This window comes from Protopterus annectens, chromosome 11.part0, assembly GCF_019279795.1.
Source record: "Protopterus annectens isolate FY-2018-M chromosome 11.part0, PAN1.0, whole genome shotgun sequence".
Lineage (NCBI taxonomy): Eukaryota > Metazoa > Chordata > Ceratodontiformes > Protopteridae > Protopterus > Protopterus annectens.
The window spans coordinates 1,345,745,803-1,345,764,951 of NC_056745.1; the positions used below are offsets into that span (position 1 = coordinate 1,345,745,803).

General features: G+C 39.1%; 1 protein-coding gene across 1 annotated transcript in view; it reads left to right on the plus strand.

Annotated features, from left to right (window-relative positions):
• Window positions 1-19,149, plus strand: part of LOC122815072 — a 630,978-nt gene that overhangs the window by 449,656 nt on the left and 162,173 nt on the right. The window lies entirely within an intron of this gene.

Consider the following 19,149-nt stretch of genomic DNA (forward strand, 5'->3'; position numbering starts at 1 on the left):
CCAGTTGCTGTTTGAGCATTGATAGTTTTGAGTGCTGTAGTAATGTAATGTAGAGCTAACTAAATCCAACGATTCTGCTTAGCACACTAGTTGCTCCTTGCGTAGCGTAGGACTGTGGAAAACTTCAGAGGTATTTTTTTATAGGGAAAGTATGACTTGTAGTGATTGCATATGTACAGGTCACCACTAACTGCCACTGTTCGAACAGTAGCATCGGCTAAAGGAGAGGCTTGTATACAAGCAGTAAAAAACAAGTTTTAAACTAGGTATGCCCACAGGCCAATCAGGTAAGCACACAGTAAGCTTTCCACCAGCAATTTCTAGCTCAGACAGGTGATCAGCCCTCTCTTGCCACCAGAGTGCAGACTTTGACCCTCTTAATGTAAAATAACTGGTTTGGAGCCCAGGTGTTAGAGAAACACAAAACTAGATGCTTAAAAGCACTGAAAACAGTAGATATACTGTATTTAGAGTACTACAAATGCAGAACAGCAGTCCTTACAGCAGTGGAAAAAAGATGAAATAAAAAAAAAAACTAAGCTAGTGCTGGAAAAAAGATAAATAGCACAGAGATCTTTAAGAATGCAATGAAAACAAGCTGATATAACAGAGTCCCCTTTAATCCATACACCTAAATACTTTCTCTCAAATTCCCATAAGTATGTATATTGCTGAACTAGCTCAGGCATGGGTGCATAGCTTTTGTTTTATTTTCAGTTATTTTATATTTCCAAAAGACTTGAAACTCTAAAATGTTCTACATCATTGAAATGCCCTTTTCTGGATTTATCAAGTACAAAATAATATCAGTATCATCTGCAGATAATCCTTTTTCTTTATTACCACACATGGTGCATCCCTGAATTTATGAATTCCTTTTTTGATGGCTCTAAATGTAAAGCATGTAGCAGAGAGGAAAGAGAACAACCCTTCCAATTTCCTCATTTCAGGATTAGCTTGTCAGCAAGCTCTGACCCTTTATTTGTTATCCATTTTAAACCTATTACTCAGTCAGGGTTTACCAATGCTGCCACTGGCCTACTGCAGAACTGTAGGTAGGGCAAGTTGAAGGGGGCGGCTGCCCCAGATGCAGGCTTTTGGGGGATGCAAATGGCATTGCAGAAGGTATGTATATATCAGCTCATTCAAAGCCACTGTTAACAGCTGTGACAGTTTACTTGTTCCTCAACTTTTTTTTTTTGGGGGGGGGGGGGGGGGCAGTGTCTGGGAGAGCCCAAGGTACAAATTTCTGATTCGTTTAGATCATCATTTTCTATTTAAGTTATCAAATTTTTGCCTACCCTCCACAAAACCACATAAATGCATAGCTGTCAGATCAGCGATGTATAGTTTCATCAGATTTAACTCTAGGTTATCAGATCCAGCCGTGACATTGATCTTCAAGCTTTTTCTTCCCAACCCATAATTCTCTGGTCTTCACCTTACTATCTCAGATCTCGTTTGCCACCTGAAGTTTTCGATTGTGCATTTGAGGGAAGAAGTGCTGTCTTTAAGATTAGCTCTGTCCAAACCCTAGCTTGGATCAGCTTCTGTTTCTTATCCTTCTGCCAGACAGGGACAGTTGGTCTCACAGGCTTCCCAGGTTTCCAGCTCTGTTAGCTCCCAGTATGATTCTGAACAGTCTGCTATGAAGAAATCACTTTTGTCAAGATTCTGGAATTGATGAAACAGAGACGGGGATTGTCCACAGTTAGCTCTTCTCCTGATGAATCTGTGTTCCTGGAAGCCTTTGGGTCCAGCTCATTTTCTTCATGGGTGGTGTACTGCCCATTGATCCGATGGCTGAACAGGCACGGGAGGACTCTGATGTGGTGTAGGTTATCCCCAAGAAGTAGGGCAAAATTCTCTCTGCCCCGCAGACCAGAATTTTTGGAGCAAGGGTCCTCTGGTAGATGTGATGCTTGTAGCAGCGGCCACAAGAAAAGAATTATCTGAATAGAACACAATGGCACACTGAATTCCAATCCCAAATAAAAAAAAAGGCCACACAATGAAGCCCGAAGGTCTCTCACTTTATTGAACCACAATAAAGTGAGCGACTTTCGGGCTTTATTGTGTGGTCGTTTTTTTTTATTTGGGGTTGGACCACAGTGTGCCATTGTGTTCTTTTTGGTTATTGTTCCCTTGCACACTACCTCCTTTTCATTTGTGGTTTAACTATCTGAAGAGAGTTTCTCAGCCCATCCCCTTAATAGAGAGTCTAGTGCAATGGGCCTCTTTAGGGAAACAGAAGTATGCTTCAGTGACCTTTGCTGTCAAGGTACTGTATTATCTAGCTGATGTCACCAGATTTCAGAGAAACTTGACAAAGGAAATCTTCAAGCCTCTCTCAGGTGTATTACCAATGGATGGCCAGAAGACAGTGGATTCCCAGCTCACCACCCTCCAGTCTTCATCAAATGTAGCCATGCATCTGCTATTGAAGCAGTTGATGGTACAGCAAGGGCTGCAGGCAATGGCATTGCCATACGCCAGCATTTTTGGATCTGCCACTGCGACTTTGCAGAAAGCTTCAGGACATTCTTCATTAACATCCCTTTTGATGGGCCTACTCTATTCAGACCCAAAGTTTAAAGAAACACTCACCAGGAGTCAGCAAGATGGTAAGACTATCTGTAGTAGGCATCCACTTCTTCATGTCCCAGAGACCCTACTGTAGGAATCAGCAAGCTGGAAAGATGTGGTTCAGGAAATCACAGTCTCCTTACCAGGAGACTCCTGGAGATAGAACCTCTCAAGGCAGAGGAGGAGGAGGAGGCAGTAATAGTAGTGGACATTGCCCAAAGGACAGGGGCAGACTGCAGAATCAGAGCTTTTGTGGACCATTCTCCAGCATTCCTGAAGGGTTGTCTGACTGCTACACTCTGGAGGCAGTCGGGGGATGCTTATCTAGGTACCCACAAGCCAGGCAAAACATAACCACAGATTCATGGGTACTAAACATTATCTCAAGAAGTTATTCTGTACCATTTTCCCTTTCCTGTGTCAAATGGAAGAGTTTCCAACATCCCACCCAGTCACTGTGAACTTGCAACAGCAGAGATTTTCAAGCTGCTGAAGAAATGAATCATCCAGCTGGTCCCCACAGATTAGATAGAATCTGGAGTCTACTCAAGGTTCTTTTTAGTGCACAAGAAAAGAGGTGACCTCAGGCCAAATTTAGACCTGAATCATTTGAATTAGTATGTCAAGCAGACAAAATTCCATATGGTCATGCTACAGTTCATCTCGTCTCTCCTGAGACAGGAAGATTGAATGTGCTTGACAGACCCCAAACATGCATATTATCATGTGAAGCTAGAGAAGCATTCAAGGTGGTTTCTCCATTTCTGGCTGACAGCAAGCCACTGTCATTTCAGAGCTCTGCCCTTTGGACTCGCTACAGACCCCTGGGTGTTTACCAAAGTCATGGCAGCAGTGGTAGTGCACTTGTGCCTACTATGGATCCATGTTTTCCCATACCTTGACAACTAACTTCTCACAGCTATGACTAGCAGTCTCTTTGTCACACCACCGTGACTTTTTGCTCTGACTGTTGCAGAAGCTAGGGATAACTGTCAGCATCCCCAAAAGTCAGCTTATGCCTTTTCAATAGGTAGAATTTATTGGATGTTACCTGAACACAATCTTACAGATTGAATGCCTTCCAATGTCCAGAGTTCACTCTCTTTGCCTCACTGTCATGCAAGTTCAGAATCACCTGTGTCCTCCAGCAAGGTTGATCATTCGACTCTTGGATCTTATGGCATCCACAGTTCCCATAATTTCTTTCACCAGATACTTTATGAGGGTTCTCCAGTGAACTTTAACAGTGTAGTAGTCTCAAAAGAATCTATCCAGTCCATGCCATGGTAAAATTGATGAAGATCTGCAGACAGCTTTATCTTGGTGGATAATGGCTACTTCAATGATAAATGGAAGACCATTCCAAAGCAAGTTCCCCAGTGGCAGTTGTGACAAAAGACACTTTCCTTCTAGGGTGTAGGAGCGTTGTATTTTGAAGGGAAGGCTGTTCAGGGCACATGGTCACACGTAGAAGTCTTCCTAGCATTGCAGCCTCTCAGGACTGTCTCCCCAGTGGTGTGTTTCAAGTACAGACAGACAGGCAACAGTTCAGTGGTCTGGTACATCAACAAAAACAGGGAGGAAGCCATTCTTACCCTTTATGCCACAAAGCCATGAATCTGGTGATTGGCAATGTCTTAACATCACTTTCTTGTAGCAATGTATGTCTCAGGGTTGTCCACCTTTCTAGGGGACAAATTGAGTAGGTCTATCCTAATGCCTTATGAGTGGTCCCTTAATCCAACAGTAATAAACTTGATATTCAGTCCCTGGGGCCAGCCTTGCTGTGGTCTTTTTGCATCTCATCTAAACCACAAGTACAGCAGCTACTTTGTCTTGATCCCTTCACAGGGACAGTCACCAAGGGATGCTGTGGTTAATAGATGGCTCTTAGGTCTCCTTTATGCCTTTCTACCATTGCCTGTAATGAACAAGTTTATACACAGAGCAAGAATGTGCAAGGCCAAGGTGATCCTCACTGCCATTTCAGGCCTTGGCAGACATGGTTTCCATTCCTGTGGCCTCATAGTATATTCTCTCTGGAAACTGGATCAGTATCCAGATGTTTTCTCTCACCCATCCAGACTAACTCCCCCAGATTAGAAAGCCATGAAGTTAACAGCTTGGTTCCTCCAATTCTAAGGGTAGCCAAAGATGCCAGGCTTTCCCCCTCATTTTTTCAGATTTTATCGGCCTCGCAGAAGAACATGCCACCACTAAGGTGTACCATAGCAAATGGAAAAGGTTTTCAATTTGGGCTCTAGTCAAAGGTCAGAACCTGATTTCTCCACTTTAGAGGTTTTATCAGAACTTTTTTTTACAATGGATCTAGCTATTCAACTATCAATGTACAGCTGGCAGCCACCTCTAGTTTTCACATAGGAGAACACCACTCTCTGTTGCCTTGTTGAAGATTTTCAAAACCTTTTTAAAAGGGACTTTTCCTTCTTCGGCTTCCAGTCAGATATCCTGCTCCCCCTTGGGACATTGCTATTAGGTTACAAGCATTGACTCAGCCACCATTTAAGGCAGCGGCAACAGTGGACTTGAAGTTTCTGTCTTGGAAGACGATACTTCAGGTGCCTGTCACTTCAGCTGAGCTTATATCAGAAATTCACTTACTTTCCTGCAGACTTCCTTACTGGATTTTTCATAAGGATAGAGTTTTACTGAGGATTAATGCTTCTTTCCTACATAAGATTGCATCTGAAGCTAATCTAAATCAGGATATAAATCTACCAGTCTTGTTTCCACAAATTTCTAATAAAGGTGAATACATTCTTCATTTGATGGACATCAATCACCAGCTCTGGTTCTTTCTCCATAGAGCTAAGCGTTTCAGGAAATCTGATCAATTTATGTGGTATTCTCCAAACAAAAATTGTGCAAAGTTGTTGATAAGGTTACTTTTCCTCAGTGCTTATCAGACTATATTATGTTTGTTTACAGTAAAAGGGGTTTACCCTTACAATCTAAGACAAAAGGTCACACCACAAGGACTATGGCCACAATTACAGCCTTTGCCAGCAAACATCTTTTGTTTTTGGTATCACCTTTGTCATTCTCTTATTTAATATAACACTTTATAATCAGAAAAAATGAAATGGGTCCGTATGAAGCTGTATCTTAACATTATTTTTTATTTTTGGTAATACTGCTTCGATTGCTTTCTTACAAGATACCAGTACTCCCCCAACCTTTTAAAATGTATTTGTTGCTCTCTTTCTTCCTGATTACAAACTGGGAGCAATCATGGAATTCCACCAAGATGAGAACACCCTTCAAGAAGGTCTAATGCGATAAATGTTTAGTGCCAAAGCGATGGCTTAAAGCTCAGTACCAAGAAATGCATTATAGTATATGTTGGGAAGTCTACCACCCTGGGTAACTACATCCTCAGTAAAACATCTTTAAAAGTTGATTCATGTGTCAGGAATCTGGAAACTCATAGATAGTAACCTAGCCCTCAACCAACATATGTCCAAGATAGTAAGAAAATCCTTCCATGTTGCTCATCTTATAAGCAAAGAAATGGCATCTAGGTCCAGAGATGTCATCATACCACTGTTCACGGTCGTCATCAGACCCATCATAGAATATAATGCCCCCTTCAGTATGTACCTGACTAGATAAATGCAACAACTGGAACATCCACAAAGGTTCCTTACAAAAAGAATACAGGGAGTAAACACAATATCCTAAGCTGATGTATCATACAGACTTGTAAAAGGTGATCTTCGCATGGCATACAGGGCATCCCTGGACTTTGTTTTGATGAACCTTTCACACATCTGCAAAACAAACAGTATCAGGACTATCAGATTAAAAGACCCTAATATTGCTTGCAACATAAATAGGACATGTTGGAGACACAGAGAGAGATTTCTCAGAGAATTCTCATTCGCTGGAACAGGCTCCCCATACATGTGAAGCAGAGTTCAATTTGTATCAATGGATGGGTAATCGGAAATAAACCACTGGTCAGGTTCCTTTGTCTCTGATGGACAGAGGCAGTCAGTAAATTACCACCTATATAAATCAAATTTGTGAGTCACATTTGTTGCACGGCAATGTTTATAAGGGCCCTGGTGGTCATTAGCCTAATATATACCACTGAACCTATCAATGGCTCAGTTTGGAGGAGCTGTTCAGAGTTTGGCGTTTTTAGCCAGAGATCTGAAGTGCATCTAAGAGACTCCAAGGCATCCACTGAAATCTTCCACAAGTATAACGTAAGCCTGTTTTTTTTTTTGCACTTGTGTATTGTATTTCACTGAATTGTTGCTACATTTTATATTGTTTTTGCTGCTGTGACTGACTTATTCTGTACTTTTATTTTGCTTCCTCTGCCTTAAGTAGCACAGACTAGATTAACACTTGCTGAATCTAGACTGATTGGTATCACTTGAGTACTAAAAACAAGCGTCTTACATTGAGGGCCCCACTGCACCCTTGTGGGAGAAGTGTGTAGCTCAAGACCCATCTGAGTTGGAGATTGCTGGAGTAAAGGCATTGTGAGGGGGGTTTCTGTTGGTAGATTGTGATAGAACTGTTAGATGCAAACACTAGAATCACATTTTTTCCCCCTGAACACCACTCATTGAAACCCTCTCAGGCTTCCCTGCTGCCCTTTTGGGCAACTCGGTTGCACACTGCTGCACTGCAGGGAGCTCAGCTAAGCACTCAATTGTCGCCCCACATTCTTCGCTAATCCTACATAGTTTTAAGTACCCTGCTAATCCCATTGCAATTTTTGATCATTTGCCCTCCCACAAACCAGAAATTACTTGCTGCTATGGGCTGTCAGTTTCTTAACATTTCTGCAGGCAGCCTGATTGATATGGGGATCCTGAGGCAATGTAGCAATTGCCTCATGTATACTGACAACCACCTGCTCCTAAAATAAACAAATACAGTATGTGAGAGATTTCACTATACTATGAAACTTGAATCGGTCCTCTCATGCAGGGTTGCCAGACGTCCCTATTTGGGCGGGACTGTCCCGAGATCAGCAGCCTGATCCCGAGTCCCGCACTGCCGGTTTAAATCCCGGGCAGCCTCCACTTTGGTTTTTTTTTTTTTTTTTTTGATTGGCCCATATACCGGCATACAGACCAATCAAAAATCGCTAAACACGGAGCTTCTTGTGTTTAATGCAGAACATCGCAGTTCCGCATTAAACAGAAGTAGCTCCGTGTTTAGCGATTTTTGATTGGCCCGTATACCGGCATACGGGCTGATCAAAAAATTGCAAAACAGAGCTAATTCTGTTTAATGCGGAACTGCGATGTTCCGCATTAAACAGAAGTAGCTCCGTGTTTAGCGATTTTTGATTGGCCCGTATACTGGTATATGGGCTAATCAAAAAATCGCAAAACAGAGCTACTTCTGTTTAATGCAGAATTGCGATGTTTCGCATTAAACAGAAGTAGCTCCGTGTTTGTTTATTTTTGATTGGCCTAGGCCAGTCAAAAAAAAAAACAAAACACAGAGCTACTTTTGTTTAATGCGGAACTCTGATGTTCCGCATTAAAGACCTAGCGTGGAAGTCCCTCTTTTTTTTTTTTTTTTTTTTTTTTTTTACTGTGAAAGACCTTTTTTTTTTTTTTTTTTTTTTTTTTTTGTCCCTACCTGGCCAGTTGGAAATCTGGCAACCCTGCTCTCATGTAACAAAAAACAAGACATCAAAAAGGTTGTCAGCTCACACACCTCTCCTCTTACAGAAGATAAAGTCAAGACACGTAAACCCACATACATGGAGGTACTCACCAAGAGCTTACCAACAGTTACCAGAGTCCTACCAAATGCAAACAACCCTCACATACTGGTGCACAAACAGAATCAACCAGTACACATAGCAGCATATATAACAGTGTCTCAGCAATCAAGCCCTTTAAGAAAAACATTTCCAAACCAAATTTCATAGTCATAGGCGACTCAGTAATAAGACACACAAACATCCATATCACCAGGCTAGACAACGAGAAAGTCATGGTCAACTGCCTGTCTGGTGCCAGGATCCACCACAAACCAGGAATTACTCAAGTCACGCACTCAAGTCACTCAGCAGTAATTACCATTATGACTCTGTTGTAGTACCTGTTGGAGTGAATGACTTGATATGTACCTCTCTGGACTGTATGAAGAAAGACATGATAGAGCTCTCAGATTATGTGGAACAGTCAGACTAGCCCTAACCAGCATTCTGCCTTCACTTAGGATGATGCCACAGCCCAGGAAAAAATATTGATTTTTAACAATTTGCTTAGCTCCCAGTGTCACTCCAAGGGGATCTAGTATCTGTCCACCTGGGAAGACATGGTTGACGGACCTCGATTCTTCACCAGAAATGGCCTTCACCTGTCTCCTCAAGGCTTTAGGATATTGGCAAAGACACTTGCCTCCCTCATAGAGCCTGTTTTTAGGCTATGCCAAAACAACAAAACTTCTGATGTGGAAAAATACTCCAGAGACAGACTCAAGGTCATGCTGCTTAACGCTAGGACCCTAAACAGTAAGCTGCACTCCCTGGAAGCACTCCTCACCTTGGAAGATGCTGTTGTCTGCGCAATCACTGAGACTTGTACTGATTGCATACAGAAGGGAGCATTGTACTCACCTCACCAGACACCTGCAGCAGCTGGAGAGACCACAGAGGATTCTAACCAAGAAAATTCAGGGCCTCCAAGACATGATCCTTCATGGAAAGACTTAAAGCCCTATCACTGTACTCTGTATCATACAGGCTGCTGAGAGGTGACCTATGCCTTGCTTACAGAGCAATCTCTGACCCTGCCCTATGGATATGCTGCACATCCACAAATTAAATGGGGCAAGAGTCACTTGTTCCAGCGATCTCAACATGTCCCGAGATATTAATAGAACTTGCGCAAGAGACAGGTATGTCTCCCAGAGATTGCTGCTCCTCTGGAATAAGCTCCTACTTCAAGTGAAGCAGAGCTCTTCAGTGACCCTATTTAAGAGCAACTTTGACAACTGGATGGGAAACTGCAAATTCACTCCGGGGGTGGCACCTGTGGCCGCCATGGACAGGGGGTACTCTGTGCTGATCACGTCACTCTGCAAACGACCATCTAACTATGGTCAACTGGGGTACTCAGGGTTTTTACATGGCTAAGCTTGTAAAGGCCCTAAGGCCATTAGTCTAGTAACCTCCTATGAAATAACCCCTTTCTACAACAAGCCTATTATCATTGTATTTTTTTTCCCTCTTCTGTCACTGTTGGGACCCCCTCTCACAATATGTATTGTTACTCCCCTTTCCAATTGTCCCTGGTGTTCCACTTAATATCCACCTTGCAGTCCTTCCTTTGTCAAATTCTTGGTTATTCTGTACATTTACATCACCAGTTAACATTGCTGTTTGTAAAGTATATATTTTAAGTAATTTAGTGCTCTTTGCTTGCTCTTGTAATGCCACTTGTATGCCATATTAATATTGGTCAAAGCAACCAGTCTGATTATAAGGTATTGCTCCCACGTTATGTATGATAATTCTTTTAAATATGTTTCCACTTTGCAGCTTACATATACACACTGGCTGTCAAGATGATCTTGTATGTAGTTGCTTTTTCATATCTATATTAAACCCATTTCACATTTTCCAGACTCTCTGTTTCAGTAAAAAAAAAAAACAAAGAAGAAAATACTTAGTTGATTACTAAGCTAACAACCTCAGGGGCGTTATCCAAGAGGTGAGAATTTAACCCTGCACCTTGTATCTGCAAGGTAAACATCTTGATAATTATGCTATGTCAGGTTTTATCTACATTTTCAAAAACAAAAAAACATTTTCTTTTTAACTTATGGCAAACACACAAAAAATACACACTTTCCAAAAAGGAAATCAGTTCTTGCAAGTAGAAGCAGTTACTCTAAATGATGGCTGCTGTTATTTATTCCAAAATTAAAGTTAACCATACCTATGTGCATGCTAGGGCCTATGTTCCCATTTACTCAGTTTCTCTCTCTCTTGTCTCTCCTCTCCTCTCCTCCCTGGTGTGAAAAAAAAATGTCAACCAGTAACAGTTTAACTTGCAGCCTTAACAAAACTACACTGGATAAGCTTAAATAAACTCTATTAAACTGATAAGACAGTTGCTTGTAGAACTATTCACTTCTCACAACTCCAAACTTCATATCCTTTAAGCTTTATTTTCAGTGAACTTCACAGTAAAACCCAGAACTTTTCTAAAAGTTAATTGAGTTGTACCTAGCAGATTGAAGGAAAAGGTCAGTCTGAATAATCTGTCCAGACCACTCACAATTAGCTGCCAAAAAGTGCATGGTCTGCTTGCCTTCATCAAAAAGCATGTGTTGTTTGAAAAACTCATCTTGTTGCTTTACATATGCAAGAAAAAACTGCCACTGTCACATTTGTATAATTTCTCTCATTTTAAGTATTTTTGGTTAAGCTTTCTTATTTAAAGAATCATCAATCTAGATATCATCTTCTGTAAAATAAGAGAAGTTATGTATGTAATAGCAATACATGCTTATATCCTCCCCACACAGCACAGATCACAACATTGTAGTAACTTTAACTTTCTGCTTTCCAGCCATTCTTATCTTGTACTTTTTCACCTTAATGTCACTAGCATATTCATCAGTTACTGAAAAAAAAAAAAAAACACACTTTACATTTAGAATCTCACTCGCCATACTGTATAGAAATGATTAGTAGTAATAGCAAAATGACACAGTTTATTTCAGGAAACAAACTATTCATTAAAAATGTTTTACTTAATGTCACTTATTGAATTCATTCAGTGTTGTCTTAATCATTAGTAACATGAAATGGGGTTTATCCTTTACCTGCCTTTCCACCCATTTTTAACACTTCTTTTTGAAGAACCTCAGTTCATATCTGAAGTGTATCTAGCTAGAGTTGTGTTTTGTAGTTCTACTTGCTCACTAAATTCAATTTGTTGCTGGTGGTCTTACTGATCATTGTGATCACCCAAAAGTGGTCTCTGTGTCAAGTTCGACATATTCTCGATTCCTCTATATCTCGAGCATTTTTCTTTGAATAAGAGAAAAGGTTTCATTGGCAATGTTCATAGGTTCATAGGTTCATACTAGGCTATCTGCCCTAGGTCTTTCTTATTGACAGATAATTGAGAAGCTAAGTATTATTTAACTTATTTATACATTTTTAGTCTGTTTTGCTTCCATCCTCCAGGAAAAAAAGTGTTCTGGAAATAGCTGCCAATCCTCCAGGAAGGAAATATTCTTAAAATAGCTGAATACAGTAACTTGGCTCTCATATGTACCTCTTGACATCCCCTGATTTCCAGGATAAACTTAACTTCTCTTTTGCCTGATGTGCAGTGATTAATCATTTTCCACAATCACTCTGCTGCCCCTAGTTCATCATACTTTTCCATTCTGTCATAATTTTGCCAATATTAGTCCATTCAGCTGATGATTTTATCTTTACTAATATAGAAATGGGTGAGTGAATGTAAGTTCTGCACATTTGAAATGCTTGCAGATTGGTGAGGGAACAAGCCTCAGTACTTTACCTGAAGCTATGAGGATTTTGTAGGCAGACCAGAACTGTTTACACTGATCAGGATGACAGAGAGGAATGGGCATCTCTTTCTAGCTAACAGGTTGCAACTGTGAAGGAAGAGGGTGCCCAGCACTAAAAACTGGTATAAGGGAATCTATGGAGGCAGCCTAAGCCAACACACCAGGTTTCACAGGTAAAGGGAAAATCACTGTTTCTTGTAATTGCCAAAGTCTTGGGTTTAAATGTATTAAGTGTAACCAAAATGGGCATGCACAGTCAGAAAGCTGTAGATGTACAAGACTGCAGGTAAATAAGCAGCATGCTAATTAGAGCTCTTTGTGTGTGAAAATAAGACATTTTTTTTAAAAAGACTGCACAATTTTACAAATTTAAAATTCATTTATTGGTTAGTAGCTATACTGTGTGGATGCCAGCAAAGAAGAAATTTGGAAAAAGGAAGGAGATTATCTGGATGGGAAGAACTTTACAGCTGACAGCTGTTCAGCAAAAAGCAGTTCAAGTTGCAGCTTTAGGTATGGGAGATGGCTTCCAATAATTTAGAAGAAAAGTAAGCCAAATACAATCAAATTCTAATATAAATGTGACCCTGGAGTGATGTGAAGTCAGAATACTGGAAGAAAACAAAATAACATTTAACTAGCCACTCACATTAAATGATAAAACTGCAGAAAATGGAATGACTGTTCTCATGTAATTCAGTAATGTGCAGTGCCCGTATTCCACAGTAATTGCTTTTTAAACAAATTTTTACAAGCATGCAGTCACACTTTTTCCAGGGAAGGCTGGTAGAATTTTCCAGTTCCACTCAATTTTCATCACCAAAGGTAGTACTTTCTCCACCGTCGATATTGGTCTAGGGCCCATACAAACCATTTGCTATCTCTCTCTTATTGACAAATAATGATAAATCAAACAATACTCTGCATTACTGTCTGAACAATTAGTATTGTTTCACACTACAAGTTGTCAGGCTACTTATGTCATCCCCAATCTTCTGCAGTAGGCCAAGATCTTCAAGGTGAAGACTTCCAAGATGGCTGCACATTGAATAACAGCTTAATTTCAACTCTCCCAGTGTGAAAATAGAAAGTCAGAAGAGAGAAGACACTAAGCTCATATCTTTGGGTAAATTTCAGTGACTGGCTAGTAAGTACACTGCCTGGGTGCCAGCAAAAAAAAAAAAAAAGAAAGAAATTCGGAGAACCTGAAAGAATATCAATGACAAAATGTGAGGAAAAAACACTGATGGAAGAATTTTGCAGCTTTTAAGCAAAAAGCAGAACAAGCTCCAGCTTTGGTGTAAGACATGACTTCCAGTAACTTAGAGGAAAGAATAAGTCAAATGTACTCAGAGCTGATTAAAATAAATAAAATACTGATGGGAGTATATCAACTCAAATAAAGTTCTGGGAAAAATGGAAGAAGCTTTAACTAGATATTCAGATGAGGTGATAACATTGCTTGCAAAATTCAGAGATTGAAATGAAGAAAAGGCTGGCTGAATGAGACTGCTCAAGAAGAGATGTTTTCAAAAATAATAGAATTAGAGGACAGAGCATGTTGCTGGCTGAATGAGACTACTCAAGAAGAGATGTTTAAAAAAAATAATAGAATTAGAGGCCAGAGCATGTACGGAAAACCTGACATTTTCTGCTGTACCAGAGAAGCTGGAAGGAACAGACTGTATTCATTTTATGAAAGCACAAATAAGCAACTAGACTGGTATTCCACAGCAGGTGTTGTTAATGGAAAGGGCGCATCTTGTATATGCTCCAAGCCTGGTCATGAGAAAGCAGCCTAAAACTTTAGTAGTATAGATGCAATCCTACCAGCAGAATAAGTTGATTCTGGAAAAACTGTGGCAGAAGGACAAAGTAGTACAACTGGGAGACAGTGGAGTGTTTGTGGAAAATGGTTACTCATTTTACAAGCAGAAGAGGAGTACATTTATTCTACTAATCAGGTTATGTCGAGAAGCAGGTGTGAGATCCAAACTGCTGTACCCAGCTATCTTCAGAATATTCTTTCCTGGAGGGATAAAGTCATTTTTTGATGCAGAACATATTAAAGAGGAAATACAAAAGTTTGTCCAACAAAAAGTGAGCTGTGAAACAGAAGGAGATTCTGCTTCTTGTTATTCTGGTAATAAAGACCGCACAGAGATTATGCCAGTGAAACCTTTTCCAGTGTTTAAACAGAAAAAGAAACACGAGTTGACTAGAAGAACTGAGAGTAAGTTGGAAATGAAGCAGAGACTGGATTTGGGAGCTGGAGATGAACAAGAATAAAACCAGCAACTAGGAAACTGACAAATAAATGTGAGCTTACAGAACATTGATTATATTTGTAAAACATGACAGAACAAGAAAACTTGGAAATATTGGACCTTTATGACTTTGTTAAACTTGTAGGGGACTCTAAAGCTTATGTCCTACTTCATGTCATTAATGTTTGGAAGAACACTTAGGATGGGGGAAGAGGAGGGAGAGAATTAACTGTAAGTAAAATAAAATGTTCTTAACAGTAGTATTTTTATAATGTATGGTATAATCTGCATGCTTTAAAGTAAAGTTTTCTCAGTTATGTTCAAGTATAATGGAGGTACTAAAGTAAACAGATACCCCAAAGTAAACAGATACCCCTCTTATTTTCTGTCTGTTTTTCTCCTTGTTCAGTTTTAAGAAATGTAGGCACTGCAGTGTAAAAAAAAGTCTGGTCAAAAGAGCATGATAAAAGAAAAAATGTATGTGCTTTTTATCATTCTTACATAAAGATGGCCATTGGCTTGATCGAATAACAAATTTTAACTCATTCAGTCTAATGAAGCTCAGCAGGTTTGCACTGTAACTGCCAATGGGCAGAGCCTAAGCCTTTTGACAGAATCAAATTATGTCCTCACATTTCAAACAAATGTCCATGTGTCTGGAATCATATGAAATAAAAGTATAAATGTCAAAGTCTTCAGCACAAACTATTTTTGTAGTGGTAGCATTCTTTAGGTTCCAGGTCTTAAACTGAATTTTAGAAGTCACGGACAAAACAGTAAATATTACATTTGTAATATTTTGTAAAACAACTTATAGTATCTCAGCAATCACTCAAGTTACATATATACTGTCAGCACCATTTTATTCATATAGCCGAGAGCATTCATATGAGGCTAAGGAGTTCTGTCTGTGATACTTGGTTGCTGAGATATTTAGAAAAATGTGAAAATGATATCTATATAAATAAATATCATAAAAACAATATTAACCAGCACTAGACAGAGGTCAAATATTAATGCAGTTGAGTTTGCCATTGTGTAAGCTTTAAGATGAATTTTTTTAAAACCTTGTATATAGAGTGGGTTTGGAACTAATGGTGCAAATATGTCCAAGCAGTATTTGATGCCTAGAGGCGTCAATAAGAGTTAACTGCAGATGCACTTGGAGGCATCACTTGGATGTAATGAGTTAAGAGAAAGCAAATAAAAAAGAACAATGAATATAATAAAGCTGTCCTCTAAAAATAAATAAATGCTTGTAGAAGCAACTCTCTATCTGGTTCTCATGTCTCCGTGGAGACAGCCTTATGAAAAGCAATAAAATAGTTATTTCCTCTAAATACTTTCTTTCACTGTATAGAAGATAATGTTTCTGAAAGCATTCAAGTGTTTTCTCTATCAGGGAAGGCAATAAAGGTAAGACAAAACCAGACAGCACTTAGTAGAAGCATAGGCTGTACATGCATCTTACCATGAATAACCTTCCTTTTAGGTTAACTCAAGTTTGTAAGCGTGGCTGTCAGTTTGGGACAATTGTTCCTATTAGGAGGGGAAATTTTCAATATTTGAAGATGTACATAGGTTTGTGAGTTAGTATTAATAGGCTTTAGGGTGATATTGGAGGGTGTTTTTTAGGGCTTTCAATAAAACAAAGTTTTGTAAGATGTGACATAGGCTGATATACATATGACAAGAAACAACTGTATAAAAGATCAACCTGCCAGGCATTAGTGTATGCATGTAACTCAAAAAGCTAGAACTAGTTACTTAACAAAAAAGCTGGTACACATAAAAGGTGGGAATAATAACATTTGAACATAATGACACTTTTGTATCATCATTAAATGTAAATGGTCTCACAGATGTATACAAAAAGGGAAGAGAAGTGAACTATATTAAAATGTATTTAGATAACTGTGATACATGGGGAGACATTTGGAAAGAATAGAACATCTGAATTTAATAAAGAAAGGTTTTCAGGGTGGTTATTCAGCGGAATACCTGGGGCAAATGAATAAAAGGAGTACTTGTATAAAGACAGAGGAGGATAAAAAAAGATAATGGTAGATTTGCAGTAGTAAGGGCCTACTGACAAAGGGGAGGAGGATTACACTGGCATGTATTTATATTCCACCTAAAACTGCTATAATGTAAGAAAATTCTGGGGAAAATAATCAGCTTTCAGCAGGGAATATTACTTGTAAGTGGGGACCGGAATTTGATTTGCTGCCGTGAAGATGTGTTTGGGGGGGGGGGGGCTCAGAAGGGAAATGTAACAAAGAAAGGTAGATTTTTGAAGAAATTTATGAAAATAATTGGCATGAAAGATGTAAATTCAGTAGTAGGAGTTTGGAGTGAATTTTCATATTATTCCTCCTGATACAAAAACTGTGCTAGGCTAGACAGAACTTACATTTCACAGGAACATGAGCATTTCATTGAAAGTTTTGATACGCATCCAATAACTATTTCAGACCATCTTCCAAAATAAAATTGTAGGGTAATGAAATAAAAATGAGACCCTGCTGCTTTCCCACCTATCTGTTGACAAGAGAGGAATTTAAGGAATGGGAAGTGGAAATTATTCAGGAGTTATTAGTAAAGACAATTTTTTTTCTGAAAATATAGCCAGGGGTGGGATAAAATTAAAGTGGAGTTTAAAAAAAGAGTGGAAATAAAAGAGAAATAAAATGGTTAAGAAGTGACAAGAATTATTTAGAGGGATTGACAAATGTTAGTATTGCAGAATAGGGGAAGCTCATAGACCAAACAGAGGAAATTTTGCAGAATGCTGAACAGAAAATAAGGGATTGCCTCCATAGTATGCATGAGTTTAGAAAGATTGCAAATGTTTTTTGATAACTCCACAGCACAAAAACTTGTAGCAGAACGACTCAGGCAACATGAAGTAGAAATGTTTGTCAGCAAGCTTTGAGAGCCTATAACAAGGAAGATAAGAGATCCTGTATGGGTACTAGAAATAGTTCTGAAATGTTATGAAAGTGTGTATAAAGCAGAGAAATATAGAAATTAAGAAAAGGTACAAATGGAAGTGTTTATGGAAGAATTAAATATGCCAAGGTTAGAGGTAGATAAGACACGGTTAATAACAGGATAGACAGAGATGAGATAAAAATGGTGATGTATAACCAAGCCATAAGAAAATCCCCAGGAATAGATGGTATTCCTGTGGAAGTTTGGAAGCGAGGAGGCAAAAACTGATAGAGTTGGAAGATTTTGTTTAGTAGTATTTTAAGAGGAGGAGAAGCATCAACATCTTAAAAGAAAGTGGTGGTTGTGGCTGTAATACCTAAAGAGGGTACAAACCCATCAGATCCAGCTTCACATCGGCCCATTTTAATCCTAAATCATGTTTATAAAGGGTTTATGCCTGTAATGGCTAAGGTGATGACAAACTTGATAGAGGTGTGGTTTTATTGAGGCAAACATTTGGCAACATTAACAGAACATTAATGATCCAGAAGGATGCAGAATGTAAGAAAATACCACTGTTGTTGGTGGGTCTTGATGCAGTGAAAACATTTGACAGAGTAAGCTGGGAGTTTGTGAGCAGACCATAGAAGCATTTGCATTCCCTGATAAAATTATAAGTTTGATTAGGAGAATATATAAGGGATCAGAGGTGAAAATCAAAGTGTGTGGATTCCTCTATGATAATTTCTGTTTGAGCAGAGGAACCAGGCAGCAATATTCTCTTTCCCCTTTGTTGTTTGCATTGTATTGAGAGCCATTGGCAAAGAAAATAAGGGACTCAGAAATTCAAGGATATAATTGGTATAGCAGTCAAGAAAATCTGGCTGTATTTGCAGGTGATATTATTTTATACCTGATAAACCAGAAAAGGACATTTCATTGTCGTGGAACATTTTGAGGCAGTTTCAAATTTTTGAGAGTGCAAAATTAATGAAGTAAAACAAAGGCAATAGCTGTAAATATTGTACCCACAAGTGAATTGGTTCAGCAATATTCGTATTTATGGGGACATGTTAAAATGAAGTACCTAAGAGTATGGATTAAAAAGGATTCTGGTGTGACAGCTAAGGATATGTTGGAAGATACTAAACAAAAGATAATACAAAAAACGGAATAATTGGAATAGTAGCAGAAAGTAGTCTAAGAACTAATCCAGTACAGGAATGGAGAAAGGAGATTTTGCTAATAGGGATGACTGCAGTTAGGGATAAAGATAATAGACAAGATGGTTGCTGGAATGTATTGGAGAAAACTGACAAAAGAGCAAAGGTATTGGGAGCAAATAATTAGAGAGGGAAATGTAGTAGAATGAGAAGAGGCCAAGAATTTATTTGGACTGCAGACTAGAAATTGCCTTCCCTGTCAAGGATTGATATCAAGAGTAAAGGCAGAGAGAAGAAATAGGGGGATCTTAAGTGAAAGATCAGGACTGGTAGAGTTTTTAGTAAAATCTAAAACCGAAGCTGCTGTAATAATTAGTAGAGCATATAAAATATTGGATAACTATAAAAATCAATCAGAGGAAGTTAGAAAGGATTGGGAAAACAGACTGGTTAAGCAATTCACAAAGAAACACTGAGGGGGGTATATGCATGTCTCCTAAATATGCAACAAAGTCTATAAGATTTAGGATCTTTGCTTGGAGGAGTTTACATGAGTATTCTTATACATCAAGTAGACTCCAAAGCAAATTTACTCTGGTAGATGGCAAATGTTGGAGATGTGATGGGGAAGAAGGAGGTAATTG